This window comes from Pyxicephalus adspersus, chromosome 6 (genome assembly GCF_032062135.1).
Source record: "Pyxicephalus adspersus chromosome 6, UCB_Pads_2.0, whole genome shotgun sequence".
Lineage (NCBI taxonomy): Eukaryota > Metazoa > Chordata > Amphibia > Anura > Pyxicephalidae > Pyxicephalus > Pyxicephalus adspersus.
Genome location: NC_092863.1, coordinates 100,410,832 through 100,425,727, shown reverse-complemented (window position 1 = coordinate 100,425,727; position 14,896 = coordinate 100,410,832). Strand labels below are relative to the sequence as shown.

Below are 14,896 nucleotides of genomic sequence, written 5' to 3'. Positions count from 1 at the left end.
GTGGAGCACAGGAGGTCTTCTCATGCCTTTTGTAGGTGGTCAAGACACCATGTTGAGTGATTTTTTGGCTCATCATCTATTCCTTGCATAATGCTTATATCATTTTCCAGCACACCAGTTCAGGAGGCTTCACAAATTTAAGTAGATTGGAGCAAACTGATAAAGTATATCCTTCACTAATTTTCCTGACAAGGAGGAAAATTACTAAAAATGTAAAAAAGCAAATGAGATAGAAGGAAATATTTCCCAGATGCAACTCCTGTAATGGATTCACTAACTGAGATCATTTGTATTAAAATGTTTACATTGAATGTTAAATTTAGAAAGCTTCATGCGACAAATAATGCAAACAAGATTGTGTTTAGGCATGCAATGTGGAATAAATAAAGATGAAAACATATGTATGCTTTGAAGTCGAGGAAACGTCAGCCGCTAGTTGCGAAACCTGAATTCCTCTCTGTGCATTGTGTAAAAGTTTGACATAAAGCAGAATTTGTTTTTTTTTTTTTTGAAGCAAAGATATTAAAGTATGTAAATCTTAGCTGGGAACTTATCTATTTTGCTCCCTTTTGATCTGATAAATTTAGCTTATTTGTTATTTGTTTTGTGTTTTATTTACCTGGTTTGATAAGTGCAAAAATATCGCTGGATCCTGACAGAACACTTGGAAACTGATAACGTCCTGTTTATTTTTTTAGTTACATTGTTCTCTGATATCTCTAAGTACTATCGAACACTAGATCCAGTAAATGAGTGTTGTCCCCCTAGGACAGGAAATGCTTTATTGGCAGGATCACCACGTGAAAATAAAAGAAGAAAATCCTACAAACACTCAAAACAAATAGAGACAAAATACCTTCTCTTGACCACTAATTTCAGCAAGAACTGAACCATATCACTGTAAATTGCAGAGTCTGGGTAGGGGAGTGTGGGAGACAGAAAACCGAGCCATTGGCAAAAGGGCTAAGGCATTATTTTTTATTTTTTTTAAATAACTGTAAAAATATAAATGGTGTTGGGTTCCCTCAGGAAAATATATGGAACCTAGCCTGCAAGAAAAAAGGGGCAGCATGTACAGTATATGAATCGGGCCAACTAAAAATGAAGGGGACATCAAACATGTAGCCCCTCCCCCTATTACTGGCCATCATGCCTCTGCCTAACCTCAAAAATTCTGGGGAAGGGGGCATCACTACAACCTGTGCCCTAAATAGTTGTGTGGTTCTAGTGAGGGGAATTCATTTTATCTTGTTAAGGGATCACCCAAATATCCATCCCCTCATCCTGGGGAATGAGTTCTGAGATACTATACATTCCCAGAAAGATTTAAATAAAGCTTAAAAAGCCACACACAAATACTTCATTGCTGTATATATTCAAACATAAACCAATCTGAATATAAACCAAGGGAACCTACTTTTACCTAAAAAAAATTACACCGGTTTCAGTATAAAGCTAAGGCACAAAACACAGCCACCACTGCTAACATTCAAAATGGTAATCAATAGAAATGGCAAAAATGTGAATAAATATATCCATCATGTGTTATTTTTAATGATATATTTATTAGGGGAGAAAATTCAAATCCAATGGGTTTAGTCTGATTATCCCTTTTCCCCCTTTTTACAGGTAAAAGTATTTTTGAGGTGGGTATGAATGGTCACTTGCTCTTAAATTATCTTTTGTGCATTATTGTTGGCCACCAGTAGATGGAGCTGTGTCTTTATGTAAAGTGCTACAAACACTGTCTTTAATAAGTGATTGTTATACACTTTACATGAGGACAGAGTGCCATCTAGTGGCCCAAGTATAAACCGAAAATATATAAAAGATTCTTTTTACAATGGGATTTCAGGTTTATTTGTCTTGTTTTTCTTTTCTCAAGTATTTTTTTAGTAAAAAGGATTTTTAAAGTATATTTTTAATAGGTATTTTCCTTTGAAGTATCCAGTACTGTCCAAAGATGTCCTGCAACTTCCTTTCCAAAGAATGAGTTTCCCCTTTTCGTACTTGCCACACTGGGAACAGTTTCAACTTCACCAGTCTGAGAGTGCAATTCTTCTGACATTATCGTCCATATTTCAACCAAGTTCTGGGCAGTGTTGTCAAGGGTACAGATTGAGATGCCACAAGATATCACCGGACCCTGCAAAGATATACATATATACATAAAACAAGGATTTATCTTCTGTGTGCTTATTTTTATATTTTTTCTAGGGAATTCCTTACAACCCTTTCTAGGGAATAGATAAGAAGTAGAGGCGGGCAGCAGATATTAATGGAACCCTTTCCCCCAACTTTGGGCTCCTTTAATGTTAGAGTAGGGCAGCTCTCTGATATGGCCAGGAGGGGGCTACAAGCTCCCTGACCTTTCCTTTTTTAGCCCACTAGGTTTGAGGCTTAACCCCTATAGCAGTAATCCCGAGTGTGACTTGTGGGGTGGATTTTCTATGCAAAAAGCGGTAATCCTAAATCACACTAGGGGGTCGCTAAAAAGATTTTAAAAACTCACTTACCTTGTTCCGTTGTCATCCCCCGTCGTCCTGCTGGTCCCCGCAGGTCTGCGGGACACGTCCTCTTCCGATATCCAGGTGGCGAATGCAGAGACGATCTCCGGTGATTCCCGGTGACGTCGGTGCAATCATTTTGTATTGGATTCAATACAAAATAGCTGTTTTGAGTCCAATACAAAGAAATCTTGATATAATATATATATATTTATATTACATATATATTATACATGCTACTGTACAGTTATATTACATGTTTCTGTATTTTTTTTTATTTTAACAGATTTTTATGTTTTTTTATTTAAAGTTTATTATTAAATGTATTAAATATTGGACAAATTTCGATGAGTTATGCCTAAGAATTATAGGCCTACAATGTAAAATAAATTTCCATGCAAAAAAAGTAACGTTTTTGCGTGGAAATTAGAATGCCAGGGGGATTATTATGGTCGGGAGATGGTGCAGACACTTTTGACAGCCAGGGGTCATGCATGGTAAAGAATATGAGGAATGCTGGATTTTTTAGAATGTAGAATACAGGTTAAGTAAACTTAACAAACTTCATATCCACAACTTCAAAGGAATGACATTTTTAAATATTTTTCACTTAAAACCAATAAATATATTGAATAATATGCAAGTCATGAAAATGAGCAAACATTGGGAGAACTTTTGAAATGAATCTACATTTACTGAATTATAAATAGTCAAATTAGTATAGGAAAGCATTGAGGAACAGATGTTGGATAAAACATTTACAACAAAAAATCTAAATGAATCTTGTGTTTACCATGTAATTGTTTCAAAGAAGATGAAAACCATTGTAATAAATAGTCTTGGCTGTAAAATGGGTTAAGGTCAGGTGAATGTTGTGTCCAATGATAAATACATCCTAAACATTATTTATGAAGTGGTTAAATTGTACTTTCTCCATAAAAGAAAAAAATATTTTTGGAGTTAAGTCATTATTCTAAGATATCTTTTTAAAAAATGATCTTTCTTATGTTTTTGGCAGGGCCAGTCAGATGTAGTCGATAATGGAAACATGAACAAAAAAGAGAACTTAAATAAATATACAGCCTTACAAATTCTGTCTGAGGGATTTGGGTTATTTTATCACAGTGACCATAAACTATTTCACATTTGGCTTCTACCAGCTGTGTTTATTTAGTATTTCCTTTTTTCAGCCTCCCTCATAAAAAACATGACAACCGCATAAGTAACTGTAGCAGAGTGAAAAAAAAAAGTTTTAAAAAGAGTGGTAATTTATGTGCAATGCAAAATGACTTTTCTCTCTAATAATGTAAAAATTTGTGCAGAAAATAAGCTACAACAAAAAGAAATGCAATAATTAAGAAATAAAAAAAGCATGGTGAGCATATTATGGGTTCACAGTTTTTGAAATCTTTATCCAACTTTTGAGCCAAACCCTATTGAAGTTTATAAAGTGGAATTAATGGGTCCCGCCATCTTCTTCTTTTTCTTCCAGGGTTTTCTTCCTACATCACCCAACCTTGCACTGTGCAGTGAGAGTGAGATCGGGGGGACGGCACTTTCGAAAAAACTTTTTACAGTAGGGGAAAACTCTTATGTTCATTCCCAATGCCCAGAAGGAGCAGCCAGCAGTCTCCTGGGATATGTGCCGTATGTATCCCAGGAGGCTCAGGGTTTCCCATTCGCTGTGGCAGTAAAGACAGCCCCTCGAAAGTAAAAAAAAAGTAATAAAAAAGTTAAAAAATATTTTTTTTCTTTACATAAAAGGATTTCACTTTATCAAAAGAAAACATGTGGTCATAGGTCTGCTTTTAATAAGTTAGGTCTGCCTATTTTCTAATTGTGGTCTTTTTATCTAGGACAAGCTATGAAAAAATGGCATTGGAAACTGGACACTTTCATTTCAATTAAAACAATAATATTGTAAGGCCCTGGTCAGCACCAGTCCTCACCAGACACCAGTCCCCCAATCTAACACCGGAATCTTCACCTTTAGTAAGCCCCCGCTCAGCCTCCGGAGACTGGTTGCATCTCCCAGCACCCGGTTCCCCAGGACTTGGGATTGGTGACTGGGGATGGGCTGGCAGCAAGCCAGGAACCTAACCAGTACAAAAATACTAGGTGATCCAGAATACAAGCCAAGGTCAAACCATGTATCAAGTAAGGTACAATGGAGTAGGCACAGGCAGAGGTGGGTCCAGGCTGAGTTTAAAGAAATGTCAGGAAACAGGGAAAGGTCAGCAACAGAAAACATACTAAACACTGATTAGCCCAGGTAATGCTAAAACAGGCATAGAACAATGGGAGAAGAAAGGCTATAAAGCCCCAGCAGCCAATGGCAGTGCAGTGCTGAATCAGGAACTACTAACTGCTCATTGGTCTCAGCACAATCCCCTTCAGCTGCACAGGCTCAGTGCAGGGGATGCAGAGGGACCATTTACATCCAAAGGGAAGCCGGGGATGCACAGAATGCAGAGCAGAGGATGGACAGCTATTTGCCTGATCTTCTGTATGGTTCTTTTTGGAATATGAAGGTTTCTAGTATAATTATATCTCTAGTGGTTGCATTTGATAACATTATGTATTTTTTCAACTAGACAAACTATGTGAGGCCACCGTTGTTTGGTGCTAGGTTATCCATTCCACTAATTTACTGACTCTTGTGACCTCAAGAGCAAAGGCTATGCACTTCATTATATATTGTTCATAACTTCTAGGGGTGAACCTGTAAAGTTTACTCAAAAGTTCACAGTTTAAAAACCATGTAAATGCAGGGGATTCACATAAAAAAACTCAAAACTAAGGGCCTGGCATGGGCCGGAGTGAGCACATCCTTGCTGCCCTCCTTCTGGTCAGCCAGGTTCTCTGTATGGTGAGGATACTACAACATGGTCTTTAAATTAAATTAAATTAAAACCCATGGCTGTGACTTTATGGGTATGTAAATGTTTTCTGTAATAATTTGTAGCAAATGTTTCCTTCACCTGCAGCCAGAAAGTTTGTTCCACTTACTATTCAATACTAAGTAAGATTCATGAATGAAAGTGTCATATTTAAAGGAATATTGCAGATTGACATGGGACAAAAATTTGTTATTGATCAAAGTTGACCATGAGCTAAATTCTGATGTATAATTATCATCTTTAAAAACTTATTTTCCTCCCTCTAACTCGGGGGTGTTAAACTCAAATACACAGAGGGCCAAAATAAAAACTTAGACAAAGTCGCGGGCCAACCTTGAAATTTATTGAAAAAATTGAGGAAATGTTTCCTTCTCATTAGATAAAAACCCTTTTCATAGGGAAACAAAGAGGTTTTGCTTTACTTTAAATCTGAAACAAGCTTATAATAGAGAAAGAGGCATAAAAATGTTTTTTTTTAATTTTATTTAGGAAAACATCTTATGCCTCTTTCTCTATTTGTAACCTTCTGAGTTAAATTTCAATGATAACTTTTTGCACAGGCTAACAATAATAATATTACAATATTCTTCTATGAAAATCCAACCATTCAAGTCCATGCCTTGGAGTAGCAAGGAAAAGTACAGCTGGGGGGGAGTGCTGGAAATGCCAGACACGGCCAATGCGGAGCTAAATCTTATGAGTGGCCCCCCGCTGAAACCCCCTCCTCATTGAAATAGCGCTGCTACTAAAATTCCTGGAATTACTTGCATCTATAAAACAGTCCATTGCAGGGCCACGCATAAGCAGAGAGCCCGCTGGTCTATAGACGTAAGTGATGCCGGTAAAAGTAGTAGAGCCGCTATTTCAATGCAGCAGTGGGACATATTTAGGATTCCTTTGGGGGCCAAAAACAAGGACATTGGGGGCCAGATTTGGCCCCCGGGCCAGAGATTGATACCCCTGCTCTAATTCCATATTTCACAGAAAACAACATTTTTTCTCTTTGCATTATTTTCCCCCACAGGTCTCCCTGACCTGTCCAGCTTTTTTATTGATAATACCATGTTTAGGGGTGAGAAGTAGTACATGCCCAGAGGGGTGGCTGTGAATGTCAGGAAGCAACATCCATCCATCTTAACTATAATTACATCAAATTTTTACCTGTTGACCCTACTGGTTTGTTTAACTTGCAAATGGCTCACGTGTTCCCATCAGTGGTATGAAGGAAGCTATTTAGTGTATAGCTACCCACCGTACCAAAACTTCCAGTGAAAAGAGCAGGTAGCATTCATGTGACTGGTCGAAATAACTTTTTAGAGTGGTTTGTTAGTTATTTTCAACAGCAATTACATGTTTATGTTTTTCTAGACAAATCAACATCAAATTGAATGCAGAAGTAAACATATAGATAGCATTTATTGTTTGTAAACAAAAGGCTGTAAACACATTGTCAAGCAATATGGTGGTGAACAATTTCATTGGCCGCAGGCTGTCTGGGGTTGGGACCTTCCTGATACCAACAGCCAATAGGAACATCCATTCAGTGGTCATTTTAATAGTGCCCCCCTATTAACCACAACAGCAATGCTTTAGGTAGCAAATGATAATTTCCAATCTTGAGTAATTATGATTGATAGTTGATTGATTGATAGTTATGGTGATTGATCACATATTGATAACAAAGTGGATGAATGATAATGATAATTGACCATGATTATACTTACCATCAGGAATGGCGATAATTGTATTAAACAATAATTATTTAAATGATATTAAATGATGATAAATTATTATTAATTGTGAAGGTGACCCCTGATTATAATAAAGAATGATGATGGGGGATGATAATAGGGATAATTGATAATGGATAGGAAGATATAATGATAAGTACTGGTGATCATATATGATGGTTTTTACAATAGTAGAATATGCCATATGATGGTAATCGAGCATGAATAATAAGGGTGATTAATATTTTCATGCTATATGGCCGAATAATGCCAACACTTCCTTCAAATACAGGTGTTTTGAGGGAAGAGTGCTATCAATGCTACAGCATACAAAGACAATGTTACATTTCCAACTTTGGGCATGATTGGCCAACAGTATTCCCTGTACAGTATTCCCTGTACAAAGTTCTATAGTTCTATAATTTTGGTGTGGGGGAATATGAGTGCCCTTCACAAAGTCCTGACCCCACCCTACTGAAGATCATTTTGGATAAATTGGAATGCCTATTACAACCCAGATCAGGTCATTCCCATAATCACACTCTAATCTTGTGAAAGTGTTTGCATAACAGTGAAGGCTAAAAAATTACATTATGGGCAATTTATTATTGCCCAAAAAATTGCATGATGGACATATTATTAATATTATTAATATTATTTTTAATAATATTAATAATAATTTTCAATGAGAACGCATAAGTGTGATTTGATGTTCACACAAACATTTAGATGACTCAGTAAGCCTGCCTGCACAATAGAATGCTAGCTGCTACCCAATGAAAAGAAAACCGGGTAACAGTAATAATTTTTATGTTTTGTTAAAATCCAGCAGCAGAGGTTTACCATATATACTCTAGTATAAACCAAGACATTATGCCTTTAAATTGTCAGTATTCTTTGTTTATTTTCGGGTAGCTCCAGTAGATAGTGATGTTTCCTTAAGTATATTATGTAAAAAACTTGCCATTCACAGACATGTGTTACATAGTGTACATAATAAAACAGCACTATCTATTGGTGGCCAACAACCATGTCTAAATGAAAGTTTAGGAACAAGTTACACATCATAACCAACAAAAGTACGAAATATTTTACCTTTAAAATAAAAAGTATGCAGATGAAGCTCATGTGATTTTAATTGTTTCTATTTTAATTAAATGTTCACAAAATAACACACAATGGATATATATATTCACATTTACTTTGTTGGCATTTCTAATGATTATTTTTTGGAGTGCTAGATGTGAATATCCCTTTCTGGCCTTGGTTCATATTTGAGTCAAACCAAGTTTCCTGTATCCTCAAGTTAAAATAAGTACCTTGGTTTATACTCGAGTATATACATACAAAAAGCTCCTGGTTTATGTAAAACAGCTTTTTTTAATATTGTAATAAAGGCTTAGACTGTTTGGCATATTTTTATTGTCTGTGATCCTGCTGGCAAGGTTTAGCCATTTTTTTTTTTGTGATGACTATTCAGCAATAAATATAAGTTATCACTCGAAATCATATGGACTTCAAAACTTTTCTCCAAGTAGTAGAATCAAGCAAGTATTCAGCAGGCTTAAGACATTTCCTAATCTAGGGTGACAATGCTGTTCCTCTACGGATAAAGAACTGTATATAATCAAGGTCACTTTACAATAGGGATTGTGTTACTGGCAAGAAGGGGAAATGCAGCCAGCAAATCCAACGACTGGTGAGCTGCAATATATTACATTATTGTTCTTGGGTTTGAGATGCTTTAGATTAAAGTGGGTAGACTTAAGCACAGTTGCAGAGATTACTGAATAGCATTACCAGTTCAGTGTCTGGTTCCACATGTTGTCTGCAGCTGCTATTAAAATATTTTGATGTAATAAAGAAAAGGGAAAGTAATCATTTACATATCAGTAAACCCAACCGGTCATTATAAAGCCATTGCAGAAGCATCCTAACTTTTTTTATTTGGGGGAGGGGGGATTTTATATCCTTTTTATCCATACATCTATAATTGCATATCTCTCCTAAATCTACTACATTCTCACATAAAGGTCTCAGCCTGATTCTTGTCCAAAATACTTTTAAATCCCCAGGTTTATTCAAGCAAATGCAGATGTTAAATGCAGGCCAAGACAGCTTAATGGGCATATGAATTTAATTAGATCCATACCAATTTGAAAGTTAATGTTTACAATTCATACAAAAATGTTATAGATTTTTCCTTAGCCTGATTGTCTGGGGTAAACTCCTTGCATTTAATAATTTTCCTTGGACGAAAGCCATTAACTACAGTAATTGAAAACTTGTCATGCTTGGGCCATATCTGTCTAGCTAGCTGTCCATAATTTAGCATGCGTGGACTAGGTGAGAACTAGCTTTGGAGGGCGAGATGAATGGAAATTTAGAACGAAGAGCCAGATGTTAGCTTAGAAATTATTTTTCAAGATGTAAAAACATTTCAAAATACATTTCTGCAAAGGAGTCGCGTTTAATGATATTTCAATAAAACGTTTCAACGGAAAGCTATTACCGCCCTACGTTAAAAAGATCAAAGTTAACAAGGCTGAAGAGTTAAACAACATTAAAATGGGCCGTAAAAATTATTTAACAAGCTAAATGAAAAATTCACAATTTTTTATTTTCTCCTGGTACTAAATAAGTATCTAAAAAATCAAGCTTATATTTATTTTTGCTCTTTTTTTGTTGTTTTTTTGACACATTGTTGACCTCAAAGGTTGGACTTGTTGCCGGTTATTTCTGAGTCCATATTTCTTTTTACGTTCTTCAGCATGTACAGTCACACATTATTCGTTTACAGTGTTCTCCTTGCTTTTTTGCAACACAAAACAACTTCTCCTTCTGGGAATATGTTGGCAAGGGTTTTGGGCAGCTGGAAATGATCAGGAGTGTAATTATTTCCTGTGTTGATGCACATCTGGAAAATCAATCTTGGAGACGATTTGAAACGGCGTTAAACATGCCTGGGAAGAGTAGAGAGGTGATCTTAACAGGATCAAAGAGGGGAAAAAGTCTTATATAAGCTGGCATGATAGCTAGGAAATACTGAGTGAAAAAAAAACACACACACTTTATTTTAATGTGTAGTCATAATTTAGTGGAATTGGAAAATTATAATGATCATAGTAATATTAATAATAATATTAATTATAATAATAATATAATATTATTAAAATTAGGGGTTTAAAATAAAAATAAAAGGACCACTATTACCCAAAATGTTGTGTTTTTATAAATTTATGTTTCTACATTTACTCAATATATGTTTTCCCTTTTATTATTTTGTTATGAATCTGTTTTAACTTTTTACTCAGTATATGTTTTTTTTTTTTTTGTTCTCCTTCCAAACTCACAAGCTCTCTAGCAAAACAGTGGTTGGAAAAATATGATAACACTGCCTGGAGGGCTTTAGCAGGCAAAATTTGCCCAGATTTGATCTACATTTGTCATGTTAACAGGCAAATAAAATAAGTATTCTTGTTTAAACAAATTTTCATTGAAGTCTATGGCAGCTAACTTTTTAACTTTTTAAGTTTATTGCAAATAGTCTGGGAGGTAAATCCTGCGTACCAAAATTTCACATAGTCATACTTTTTATTTAGGAACCACAGTTAAAGTGTAGTCAGGAAACATGTTTTAAACTCTAAGCTGAAAGGAATTATTTTGTTTTAAATTTTTAGTAATTAGTATCCCACAGTTTCAATAGCCAGTAGGTTTTTATCCTGAGTCGGTTGGGACTATCCCTGTACATTTTTACACTATTCTATTTTATAGCATGTGGATACCTAATATTATGCATTAAAAAAGCATATACCACAATTTCCTGTCTTCATTGGGCCCTAGCCTGGGATTCCATAAAAAGTTTTGGGGGAACTTAATGTGAAATCTGTGGAGGAAGCCCTGTTAATAAATAAATAAACACAAGTAATTCTAATTCAATGTTAGACATCAGTCATTGTTAGTCGTGGTTGATGTAGATCTGGTTCTGGAGACACAAATTAAATATGTACTTTTATTTCAAAAAGTAAAATTCAAATTAAATTAAAAAAAAAAGGTTTAGCTGTGATATGTGTGTTTTTTACCCTTTATGGGAGCTGATAACAGGTAATAAAGTATCCCTGTACTCAATCCATTGGACACAGTCCGCTTCATTGAAAAACAGCTACAATCATTTTGGGAAACTGGATGAAGAATAGACCCTGGACCTTAACCTCTTCCTATTAATGTTGGCCCAGTTTGAAAATTAAGTGTAAACACTGTAAACACTCTTGCTTAACCACCTGAGTGTTACACTGAGGTCTAGATTTCTGTTCCAAAAGCGTTGCAGGTTTTAATGAAATTTTTTTTTTTAAATTGTAGACCTGTAACTTACAGAAATATGTTCGAACAGGGGTTCTAGTAGATAATATGAATATAAAAAATGTATTTACTTTTATTTTATTTTTTTGTATTGGATTGGATACAGGAGTTTGTATTCAATCCAATACAAAATGACAGTTTGAATTTACCAGTTATATACTCTGTAATTATTTGAATTATTTTGTATTGGATTGGATACAGGAGTTTGTATTGAATCCAATACAAAATGAATGAATGTGTTTCAATTTGAATTTCCCGCACACGCGCCGACGTCATCAAGCACGCAGGGAGGAGCCGTCCGTTTTTTTTTTCTCCGCCGGACGGGTTCTCGTTTCAGAGATCATCCGGCGCTGGAAGAAGAAGGACGTGGACGATCAGCGGGACCAGGTAAGAAGCCGGCCGGCGGAACACAAGATGCCGGCCGGCTTCTTACCGGTCCCGCTGGCACCCGACTAAGGCACCCGACGCTGGAGAGGGAGATCGACGGACGACGATCGACGGAGGAACACGAACACGACGCTGGATGAGCACAGCGGGACCAGGTAAGTAAGGATGGGAAAAAACTTGGGGTTAACCATCGTAGCCATTTTTTTTTCCCCGACGAAGGTCGGGCTTAACGGCAAGGAGGTTAATAGATTGAAAGACACAATGGGCCTTATTTATTAAAGCTCTCCAAGGGTTATTTATTAAAGCTCTCCAGGTTTTATCAGTGAAACCTGGAATTGATATCTTCAAAGTTATTTGCTAACAAATGTTTTAAGTCCCAGACCAGATCCTTTGCAGGTTTTCTGGATCACCCAGCTTCACTGATGAAACTTCATATAAATCAGGCCCAATATACAGCTTTACGTAAAGAATGCATTTGAAGGAATCTTCCAAGTTAATTTGAGCATGAAAGTGTAAAGAATAAAATGTATAGTACCAACTAACTCAGGCATAAACTGTTGTAGATTGAAGGCCCCAGAATGTCCATGAACAAAAATGTAAAATGAAGATTTAAGAAATAAAAAAGTACATTAGGAACATTTACTACAGCTGTTAGTCATGTACAAATATCTACAGTATTTTTCGAATGGCTGTTTCCCAAAATTTTTAATCTCAATTTAAGGTCCTAAATTAAGATTTGGTTCAGGATTTAGTTAAATGCTAAATGTTATAGTCGGAATAAAGTAGGTGTAATCCATAACTAAATGACATTTAGTAAATTGAATGGCTATAAGTAATTTTTCAAGGTGATTTTTTAGAACTATTTTTTGGCATTTGAAAGGGAGACCCCTTCCCCTCTGTCTTCACCGCCACAGCGGTAAAGCCAGAATGAATGGGAAACCCAGACCCTCCTGGGATACATACGTCCCATATCAGTACGGTGGGTCAGGGGTTAACACTCTGGCCTTTGCAGCGCTAGGTCCTAGGTTAGAATCCCAGCCAGGACACTATCTGCATGGAGTTTGCAGGTTCTCCCCGTGTCTGTGTGGGTTTCCTCCCACATCACAAAAACATGCAGTTAGGTTAATTGGCCTCCCCAAAATTGACCTTAGACTACATTAACTATGGTAAGGACATTAGATTGGGAGCTCCTTTGAGGGACAGTTAGTGACACGACTATGAACTTTGTACAGCACTGCCTAATATGATGGTGCTATAGAAATACTGTGTAATAATCATATCCCACAAGGCTGCGAGTCTCCAGCTTCAATAACACTGAGTTCCCCAAACTCCACAGCAGACAAAATCAGCAGCTTTTGGTCCCCTAAAACACCCTATCTCCAAATATATCAAGAGCAAGGACTAACTAATAATCTATCTGAATTTGCCCAAATCTGAAAACCAATACATACTGGTAAAACCTTCAGAGTCTTTTTTGTGATCATTGAGAATGAATTATTCCAGCGTGCATGCAGCTACAGAGGTCAGTGATAGTTTGTTTTTCAGCTATTTTACTGCTTGTTACAAAATACCTTTAGCCTGGTTCACCATAGGTCATATTAAATTTAGGTTAGGTTTAAATTAAATTTAAGTTAGGTGAAGAGCAAGGGAAACCTGTAAACCTGTATGTCAAAACTTTTTTGTTTTTTAATGCAATGAAAGGTCAGGAAAAAATAAGTAAAAGGAGAAAAGCAAGGCAACAATTACCTTTTGTATACATGCACATAATTTATATCTGATAAAGAGCTCTCCCACCTCTTAGATTGTAAGCTCTTTTTGGCAGGGTCCTCTCCTCCTCCTCCTGTGTCATTGTTTGTATCTGTCTATCATTTGCATCCCCTATTTAATGGTCAGCTCTGTGTAATTTTGCCACTTTATAAATACCGCCTATTAAAAATCAGGAGAGTAAATTTATATTTAAATATAATATTTATATTTATTTATAGCCAAGACGTATGGCTATAAATAATCAAACTGAACAGAGATACAGTTTATCATAAATGTTAAATACCAGACCCACATAGACATATAAACAACCAGTAAAAATGTCATGGGTATATTATGTAAATTATGGGCTTTTTACCTCCAAAAATGTCTGATGTCTCTCCATTTTATATCCACTGTGTGCTCCTTTATTTACATGAATTTATGAACTCTTTTATATCATATAATTTATTAACTCAGTCATATAATCATTCTTATGATTTAGTGGTTAAATAAAATATAATAAAGCAAAGGCATGCATTACACTCCAATCTATTTATTTTTCTTAAAATGTGCCTTGTCAGTCCAAACCCAAAAAACAAAAACTTATAATATTGGAGTGAATCCTAGGAAAACAAGTTTCTGGTTTTATTTTGATTTAAGCAGGGAAGTGTCTGGGAAAGTCTTGTGTACACAAAGTCGTGTTAGTGGACAAGGAACTCTTTGGTGAATATTTTCAGAAGGTGTGACCCCGAGTACAATTTGTTCAATGGAGAAGCTTGTCTGCCTAAATTTGATCCATGTAATAATGGGGATTTTAGATCACTTGGCAAAAGTCAACAAAATACTGTCCAAAATATATACTATTTATCCTTAGTATATGTAAGGTATGTAAATTTAGCCTAAATCTGGCTCATTGCCTGGGATGATGTGTCTCCCATAAAACCTGAAGTTATTTAGCTTCTCTTAATTCCCAGAATTTTACTCATGGACAAGATGGATTTTCACAGATGAGATAAGTAATGAGCGCAAAATGTTGGTGATTTTTATTTTACAGCAGAATTATAGGGTTTCGTGTGAAACTGAAATTTTACCTTTCTGTTTTGCATTGTTCCACTGTATGTCAATGAGCCTTATTTATTACAACTCTCCAAGACTGAAGAGGATAGACCAGGGGTAGGCAACCTTTACTATCAAAAGAGCCATTTTGCCTCCTCTTCCACTAAAGAAAAATAGTCTGGAGCCGCAAAACATAACACAGTTTATAAAC

The 14,896-nt window shown here is 35.9% G+C and overlaps 1 long non-coding RNA gene across 1 annotated transcript in view; it reads right to left on the bottom strand.

Moving 5' to 3' along the window:
- Positions 1–1,966: 1,966 nt before the first annotated feature.
- Positions 1,967–14,896, bottom strand: part of LOC140332282 (uncharacterized) — a 69,180-nt gene continuing 56,250 nt past the window's right edge. Inside the window, exon 3 of the long non-coding RNA XR_011921097.1 lies at positions 1,967–2,146. This is a non-coding gene — a long non-coding RNA (uncharacterized lncRNA). The remainder of the gene's footprint in view (positions 2,147–14,896) is intronic.